The sequence below is a fragment of the Patiria miniata genome, unplaced genomic scaffold (assembly GCF_015706575.1).
Source record: "Patiria miniata isolate m_02_andy unplaced genomic scaffold, ASM1570657v1 HiC_scaffold_20, whole genome shotgun sequence".
Taxonomy (NCBI): Eukaryota; Metazoa; Echinodermata; class Asteroidea; order Valvatida; family Asterinidae; genus Patiria; species Patiria miniata.
The window spans coordinates 9,694,715-9,705,118 of NW_024037059.1; positions in this window are offsets into that span (position 1 = coordinate 9,694,715).

The following is a 10,404-nucleotide window of genomic DNA, read 5'->3' on the forward strand; positions in this document are numbered from 1 at the left end:
TTTATTTACATTTATAAGATCCTCCACGTAGGCCTACATTGGAGATAACCCGTGAAGTATATTAAAAGTTAATTCAATTATTTTGAATTTAATCCGAAAGACAATAGGTGATCAGTGTAGTTCATGAAGTATACAGGTGTTTTGTAATCAAATTTAGGTGTCTAAGAGACAAGTCTGGCTGCTGCATTTATACACTTATTTTGCTATATATTTAAGTCTTTAACCCATTCTAATAAACTATAAGAATAATCCAGACGAGTGGTTACAAATCCATGCATTAAAGTTACTAATGAATCAGGGAAGAAAACAATTGTGCAGATGAAGAGATGCTTCATAACAAGCCTTACAAATATGTGGAATTCATCAATAACTTTCATTAAAACCCTAAGTTCCTAACATGTGAGACAGCAACAATGACTATGGGCGTCGTAGGGGGGGGGGGGGGGGGGGGGGTTAAGGGGGGGGGGGCGCTTGTCCCCCTCCACTGTAAAAGAACAAACAAGAGAAACTAGAGGTTCGCGTTTGTTGTTACAAACGCGGAGTGGTCGGGCAGGCAATTTGTTCATTAAACACTGCCGAGTTGAGTTATGAATATATTTATGTAAGAACAACGGATCACAAACTTAAATCCTTTCCAGTACAATCCAATATTTTGTTTAAAGAAATGCATCTGTAACGGTGTGATAAATTTCTGTAAACATTCTATGTACACATACAAGTTATTTCTGGCTTGATGACGTCATAAGTCAAAAACGTCGGAAGTGAATACTGATTTTGTTCGGAGTGGATAAATGTTCGTTGTGAAGTTCAATAACGTATGAAAATATAGACAATATAATTGTATGTATTCACAACACCTAACATGCGGTTTGATGACGTCACAGTATTTGGGAGCAAAAGGTGAACATTGTAAGGGATATCTTATTTGGGCTATACGACACGAATCAAAAGATACAATTAAAATTAAAATTATGATCGTTTTCAAATTCTCCTTCAAGTAACTGCCAGTCTGATGACGTCATGAATTTGAAACCTTGCCAAGGTATTTGTGTTTGATAGAGAATATCAAGAGGTAATTTGATAAAATTTGAACGGATGATTTACAAAAATAAAGAAGGCAAACAATATTTTATGTGCCGCTAGGGGGCGCCCTTTCGGATGATGACATCATCATACTGTTTTTTTTGTGTCTGGCATTCCTAACTTAACACTTTCATAATTTATATGTTGTAGTAAAATGCTTCCACTTTTGAGTTATCATATTCAGTTTTTATTGCACTTCCGGTAACACCGGAAGTAAAGGTCAAGCGGTTTTGTATCTGGGAACAAAAAATGTTTTTCACGGCATAGTCTACAACCTCACGAAAAACGAACACGATACATTATTTAGTTCAAAAGAGATAGCGCAAACTATTTTGTCAAATTTGCCCTTAAATCGATTGTAATTTGATACATGATGACGTCAAGATGATGTAACAAAATGTACATCTTCATAACATGGTACAAGTTCACACTAGGTTTTATGATCACACCGCAAAGCGTTCGGAAGAAATTTTGCTTTGTTTTGATTTCAGGCTATAACGTCTTCATTTTGAATTCACCTAACTTTGACCTTTCGGTAATTCCGGAAGAAAAGGTCAAACGACTTTGTTTTCAAAATCAAAAATGTTTATCGAGGTATTGTCCATTAGATCACAAAGTATAAAAGTGATTGTTCGTTTTGTTCATGAGTTATAATTGACGGAAAATTGTCATATTTTGACAAAAAATCGCTTGTAATTTGACGCTCGATGACGTCATAGTAACGTCAGAGTAATATGCACCACTCAGGATGAGGGTCGATATACATTGAACGTTACAAGTTCATACCATACACCGTCTAGGAGAAAACCCGCGGAGTACTATTGTCCGGAAAAGAAAAGAAAAGAAAGAACTACAGTTTCGCGTTTGTTTAGTTACAAACGCAGTGTGGTCGGGCGGACAGCCTTTTCATTATACACTGCCCAGTTAAGTTAAGAATATATGTTTATGTAGAAAAAAGGATCAGGAAATTAAATCCCTTCAAGTACAATCAACGTTTCAAAAAGGTATCTTTAACGGTGTATTAAATTTCAGTAAACATTTTATGTGCACAAAAAGTTATTTCTGGTTTGATGACGTCATCAGTCAAAAATGGTTTGTGAATACTGATCAAGTTTTTTGTAAAGTTAAAATAACGTATGAAAATATGGGAAATATAATTGTTTGTATTAATAACACCTAACTTCCGGTTTGATGACGTATTGATAACACCTAACTTCCGGTTTGATGACGTCACAGCATTAGAGATCCAAAGGTGAACATTGTAATGGAAATCATTATTTGGACTTCGAAGATATGACAGGGATCTAATGATAGAATTAAATTAAAACTATGATCTTTTTCAAATTCTCCTTAAAGGAACTTCCGGTCTGATGACGTCATGAATTTGAAACCTTGCCAAGTTATCTGTGGTTAATCAGAGAATGTCAAGGGGCGATTTCATAAAATTTGGACGGATGATTTTACAATTAAAGAAGGGAAAGTCTATTTTATGTGCCGATAGGGGGCGCCCTTTCGGATGATGACGTCATCACACTGTTTTTTGCGTCTTGCATTCCTCACTAAACACTTTCATAATATATATGTCTGTAGTAAAATGCTTTCGCTTTTGAGTTATATTCAGTTTTTATTGCACTTCCGGTAACAGCGGAAGTAAAGGTCAAGCGGTTTTGCGTCCGGGAACACGAAATGTTTCTCACGGCATAGTCTAGAACCTCACGAAAAAACGAACACGATACTCTATTTAGTTCAAAAGAGATAGCGCAAACTATTTTGTCAAAATTTGCCCTTAAATCGCTTGTAATTTGATACCTGATGACGTCGTGATGACGTAACAAAATTTATAACATCTTCGTAACATGGTACAAGTTCACACAAGGTTTTGTGATCATACCGTGAACCGTTCGGAAGAAATGCTGCTTTGTTTTGATTTCAGGCTAACGTTTTCATTTTGAATTCACCTAACTTTGACCTTCCGGTAGACCCGGAAGTAAAGGTCAAGCGAGTTCACGTACACGACAAAAACTGTTAAGCGTTTAATGGTCTATCTGATTTACAGAATACAAACATCATTGAATGTTTAGTTCAAAAGTTATAGGTGAAAGTAATTGGTCACTTTTTCAGATAAAATCACTTGTAATTTGACACCTGATAACGTAATCATGACGTCAGAGTAATATGCACCACTTCGGATGAGGGTCGATATATATTGAATGTTACAAGTTCATACCATATACCGTTTAAGAGAAAACCCGCGGAGAAGTATTGTCCGGAAAAAAGAAAAGAAAGAAAGAAAGAAAGACTAGAGTTTCGCGTTTGGTGAGTTACAAACGCAGAGTGGTCGGGCGGACAGCATTTTCATTATACACTGCCCAGTTAAGTTAGGAATATATGTTTATGTAGAAAAAAGGATCACGAAATTCAATCCCTTCAAGCACAATCAATGTTTCAAAAAGGTATCTTTAACGGTGTAATAAACTTCAGTAAACATTCTATGTGCACAAAAAAGTTATTTCTGGTTTGATGACGTCATCAGTCAAAAACGGTTAGTGAATACTGATACAGTTCGGAGAGGATAATTTTTCATTGTTAAGTTAAAATAACGTATGAAATTATGGGAAATATAATTGTTTGTATTAATAACACCTAACTTCCGGTTTGATGACATATTAATAACGCATAACTTCCGGTTTGATGACGTCACAGCAGTAGAGATCCAAAGGTGAACACTGTAATGGATATCATGATTTGGACTTCGAAGACATGACAGGGATCAAATGATAGAATGAAATTGAAACTATGATCCTTTTTCAAATTCTCCTTAAAGTAACTCCCGGTCTGATGACGTCATGAATTTGAAACCTTGCCAAGTTATCTGTGGTTAATCAGAGAATATCAAGGGGCGATTTGGTAAAATTTGGACGGATGGTTTGAAAATTAAAGAAAGCAAACAATATTGTATGTGCCGATAGGGGGTGCCCTTTCGGATGTTGACGTCATCACACTGTTTTTTTCGTCTTGCATTCCTCATTAAACACTTTCATAATATATATGTCTGTAGTAAAATGCTTCCGCTTTTGAGTTATATTCAGTTTTTATGGAACTTCCGGTAACACCGGAAGTAAAGGTCAAGCGGTTTTGCGTCCGGGAACACGAAATGTTTCTCACGGCATAGTCTACAACCTCACGAAAAAACGAACACGATACTCTATTTAGTTCAAAAGATATAACGCAAACTATTTTGTCAAAATTTGCCCTTAAATCGTTTGTAATTTGATACCTGATGACGTCATGATGACGTAACAAAATGTATAACATCTTCGTAACATGGTACAAGTTCACACTAGGTTTTGTGATCATACCGTGAACCGTTCGGAAGAAATGTTGCTTTGTTTTGATGTCAGGCTAACGTCTTCATTTTGAATTCACCTAACTTTGACCTTCCGGTAGACCCGGAAGTAAAGGTCAAGCGAGTTCACGTACACGACAAAAATTGTTCAGCGATTAATGGTAATATTTCTGGTTTGCCGACGTCATTAGTCAAAAACGGTAAGTGAATACTGATAAAGTTCGGAGAGGATACATTTTCATTGTGAAGTTAAAATAACGTATGGAAATATGGGAAATATAATTGTATGTATTAATAACACCTAACTTACGGTTATATGACGTCACAACATTACAGATCCAAAGGTTAACATTGAAATGGATATCATTATTTGTACTACGAAGATATGACAGGGATCAAATGATAGAATTAAATTTAAACTAGAGATTCGCGTTTGTTGAGTTACAAACGCAGAGTGTTCGGGCGGACAGCCTGTTCATTATACACTGCCCAGAAAAGTTCAGAATAAACGTTTATATAGAACAAAGGATCAGGAAATTAAATCCCTTCCAGTACAATCAACTATTTTGTTACAGAAATGTATCTTTAAACGGTGTAGTTAAATGCTTCTGCTTTTGAGTTATAATATTCGGATTTTATTGCACTTCCGGTAACACCGGAAGTGAAGGTCAAGCGGTTTTGTGTCCGGGGTCAATAAATGTTTCTCACGGCATAGTGTACAACCTCACGGAAAAATGAACACGATACTCTATTCAGTTCAAAAGATATAGCGCAAACTACTTTGTAAAAATTTGCCCTTAAATCGCTTGTAATTTGACACCCGATGACGTCATCATGACGTCAGAGTAATATGCACCACTGTGGATAAGGGTCGATATATATTGAAAGTTACAAGTTCATACCATGAACCCTTTAGAAGAAAAGCTGCGGAGAAGTATTGTCCGGGAAAAATAAAGATTTATCAGAATATCAGAACAATAACAGAGAGTGGTCGGGTTGTGCCCGACCACTCAAAGAAAGAACCAAACAAAGAAAATTTATGAAAACAATTCTAGACAGTGGTCGGGTTGTGCCCGACCACTCAAAAAAGAAAGAAAAAGGCGCAAGGTCATACTGCTGTTAATTTAATGGATTTGGGGGGAAATATGTCCCTGCTCACCCTCGAAAAATGAGAAATCGAGGATATGCTTGAAAAGTAAAGGGATTTCGGGGGGGGGGGGTGATGTGCTTTACCCCCCTCTGGAACAAAATCTTGGCGACGCCCATGACAATGACTATCATGTAGCTTTTAATAATGCCCTTATACTAAAGAGAAAAGTGTCAAAAAATCACCAGAGGAATTCCAACGTTATATCCTAAATTTAAACATAATTTACTTGTAAGCTTTCTTTGAAACACTCATCAAACACACTGATTCATCGAATCAATAAACTGCAGCGAGCCATTGTTTACGTTTGTCAGTCAGTTTTAGATCAAGGTATAATTGCCTTTACTTTTAATTTCCCTGAGGGTCCACCGAGATGACATAAGTTTATGCTAATATAAATAGTATACTTTACACTGGTGCGAGACGATGATTTACATGTACACTGCGCTGCGTTCCACAGAATTTCACGTTGTCTACACTCCCACCCGCTGTTTGTGCAGTGCAAGGAAGCAAACTCTTGGCAGGTTTTCTCTGGTACCTATGTTGATTTAGCGATTCTAATATGTTATGGGTAGTATGCAGGTTCTATCAAATTAAGCGCAAGATTTATACTTTGTTTATCCAGTTATTTTTTTTCTCTCGTACATGCTTACAGAAGCTGTATAGGTAAAGTCCAACAAAGATAAAGCATTAGTTTAAAAGCGACTTTCATACAATCATGTGTTGACATGTTTCGACGTTCGCCACCACACAGTTTGCCTTTCTCTTGATCCTATAAGATGAAATTGAAAATGGATCATAATGGGTTTATTATGGTGGCTTTAAAGGGACATCGCACATATATATTGACGCCAATATTGACGCCAATATTCAAGACATGGTCTCCAAGTCGCAAATATTTGCGCCAATATTGACGCCAATATTCACGACATGGACCCCAGTCGCAAATATTGACGCCAATATTGACGCCAATATTCACGACATGAACCCAAGTCGCAAATATTGACGCCAATATTGACGCCAATATTCACAACATGGTCTCCAAGTCGCAAATATTGACGCCAATATTGACGCCAATATTCACGACATAGCCTCCATGTCGCAAATATTGACGCCAATATTGACGCCAATATTCACGACATGGTCTCCATGGCGCAAATATTGACGCTAATATTGACGCCAATATTCACAACATGGCCTAAGTCGCAAACCCACTCAGGCGTGAATATTCTCTTTTTTTTTAGCAACCTAGGTAGCGATTCAAGCAACTTGTCTGGCGCACCCTACTCTACAGCACACACGTTTTAATATTGTGTTTGTGTTAGCGCGAACTTCCTTCGCTGCAAGGACACGGACGTCCATTCAGTGTGACCGTAAGGTCAGAGCCAAATTGTGCTAAATGCACATAAAATCTGTCAGATTTATCAAAAATCTGCCAAATTCCCCAGAATTACTCGAAATACACTATAAACACTTAAAATCACATGTAGATTGGTAGTATTGCCTTAATTAAGGTTCAACTCACATTATAAACAATCTATAGTCACATAAAGATGTTATGAAATTATCCCGTAAATTTCGGGCAAAACGTACGTGGATCCGGCCACGACGACGTCTCCAGTGAACTTCAGCACCTAGACCTAGAGCTGTAACGAGTCACTGATTTTTGTGAGTCGAGTCAAGTCGAGTCCTTTTAAAGAAGTGACTCAAATCGAGTCGAGTCATTTTGAAGAAGTGACTCGAATCGAGTCGAGTCATTAGGTCAAAAGGTCGAGTCGAGTCGAGTCAAATATTTAGCTCGAGTCAGTCCGAGTGACGATTATTTGAACACTATGTATACCAAAATTTATAAAAGGAGGCCATTAACTTTAGCGAGCGTTCCAATCCAAAAGCTTTATAAGAAATCGCCCAAACCAACGATGAAACAGCGAATTAGAAAATGTGTTTAAAAATCTGGTTCCCGGATGGTATTTTGTGCATTCTAGAACCAAATTAGGTTGGAGTCTGTGACACTCGTATATTTGTACATGACTGCTATTCGCAAAGTAAAGTGAGCATAAATTTTGCACCGTCATTGCAAATACTTTTCGCAAAGTTGCACTTTTTATTTTTGGGACTCGATCGAGTCTTATTAGCCTTCACTTGAGTCGAGTCGAGTCTTCTGATGAGGGACTCGAGTCGTCTCGAGTCATTTGCTCGCAGTGACTCGAGTCAAGTCGAGTCATTTACCCTTAGGAACTCGAGTCGAGTTGAATCACCAAAAATTGTGACTCGAGTCGGACTCGAGTCGAGTCATTGACTCGAGTCATTACAACGTTGTAATGACTCGAGTCAATGACTCGACTCGAGTCCGACTCGAGTCACAATTTTTGGTTACTCGACTCGAGTCACAATTTTGGTTACTCGACTCGAGTCCGACTCGAGTCACAATTTTTGGTTACTCGACTCAAGTCCCTAAAGGTAAATGACTCGACTCGACTCGAGTCACTGTGAGCAAATGACTCGACTCGACTCACTGCAAGCAAATGACTCGACTCGACTCGAGTCCCTCATCAGAAGACTCGACTCGACTCGAGCGAAGGCTAATAAGACTCGATCGAGTCCCAAAAATAAAAAGCGCAACTTTGCGAAAAGTATGTGCCTAGACCAGCCAACCTGTCCCATTATGCCAGGGTTTGTTTGAAAGGATTGAAGCTGTTTTTAAACATATGTACCATTTTTTGTTCAAATTTGCTGTTCAAATTTGCTGTTAATTTTTTTTTGTTCAAATTTGCTGTTCTCATCAAATCAAATGACAACCATTTTTGCAGAATTGCCAGTGCCAGAAATCTGCCCCCCAAAAAAATCCATTCTGTCATATTTTCTTTCAAACTCTCGTTTTTTTACAAAAATTCTGTCAAACTTAGCCGAAAATCGGCTAAAACGGTCACCTTGCGTCCAATGTACATGTACATCCATGGCTCGCGCCTGCGCCTCACGACGAACGTTCAGCCAGAGATAGGTGTGTCTGGGTGCCAGACTGTGTGGGTAACGGACACCCCAAGTTGCTGTGAAAAAAATCACGCCTGAGTGGGTTTGCGACTTGGGCCATGTCGTGAATATTGGCGTCAATATTGGCGTCAATATTTGCGACTTGGGTTCAGGTCGTGAAGATTGGCGTCAATATTGGCGTCAATATTTTCGACTTGGAGACCATGTCGTGAATATTGGCGTGAATATTGGCGTCAATATTTGCGACTTGGAGACCATGTCGTAAATATTGGCGTCAATATTGGCGTCAATATTTGCGACTTGGGTTCATGTCGTGAATATTGGCGTCAATATTGGCGTCAATATTTGCGACTTGGGTCCATGTCGTGAATATTGGCGTCAATATTGGCGTCAATATTTGCGACTTGGCTCCATGTCGTGAATATTGGCGTCAATATTGGCGTCAATATTTGCGACATGGGGGCCATGTTGTGAATATTGGCGTCAATATGGCGTCAATATATATGTGCGATGTCCCTTTAAAGCCACCATAGTTTATAATTGGGCTATTAAAGCTTAATATCGAGATTCTATGGATAGGATCCAAATATGTTGGTCTGGCGACGTCATGTTTATGAAAACGTCCACTGGTCTAGATAGGGATGGATAGGCCCTGTCTCCTGAGGAATATTTACGGGTGTAATGTCTCTGAATTTGCCGAGTGCAAGCCTAAACGAGCTAGGCAGCTGTTCGTGTGTGTCACAATTGTCTATGTTGTAACATGTAGAACTATTACGAAACGAGGCAGTGGATTTATATAAAGTCCATAAAATAAATAGAAGGGCGCCCGCCCTGCTAGTGTCTAGAGTCGTTCTTGCGTTTACTGGTTGTCTTCGTTGAAATCGAGAGCAGTAAATGAAACAGACATCAGAGACTAGAGGCGCTCAACGTCTCATGTGTTTGTTACGTCTTATGTGTTTGTTACGTCTTATGTGTTAATGCATGTTGATCACGTGCATTGAATTAGTCAACACATGTCGCAGCCAATACAACGCATGTCGCGGCGACACTGCAAAGATAGAAGTTCATTCCACGGAAAGTAGACCTTCCATTGCATTGTCGATTTGCTGCGCTGCGACACAGCTTCGATGGCTCCGATGGCTGATGCTGTACATTCATAAACGTTTACATGTTACCAGTCAGATTCCGAGGATTTATTCAGGCGTTGTATAAACAAATAGTGAATGCTTCACATTCGTGAACTTGAAGGAATAATTTCATACGGTGATAGATGGAAAGTTCCATTTTCGCCTCTTGGAATGGAACATGCCTTTTGTCACCTCCTGAAAATATTCGTACCACTGCACTCGTAAACATTCATTATTTGTATGATCTTTTGCAGAAAACGTGACCTCATATCAGTAGTATCAGCTCTAAAATTATACAGGTTTTTCTGGTCAATGTCATCTAGTTTTAATTTAATTTAACGCCTGGCTCATTCAATTTAGATTGCAATTGAAAGATCACGCAGATCGGCTACGACAAATCAAAATGTATAGTTCAATTTCACTATACGAGCATTCTATCGTCTGTTCGCTTCACTCAAATTAAAAGTCTCTTATTGTTCATTCAATTTCGTCTGAAAAAGCAGTAAGGGGTTGATAGGGCACTCGTTTTTATTAATGGGCAAACATATTTGACATTTTGTCAAGCATCTTTTAAGACTTCCTGCATGTCCGTATTCCCATAAAATTATGTCATAGATTGTCGCGTACCGGTATATCATATCAGACGTCTTTATTCCGTGGATGCACACATCTTTACAAAGTCTTCAGACATAAGCAGGAATTACCCTTCA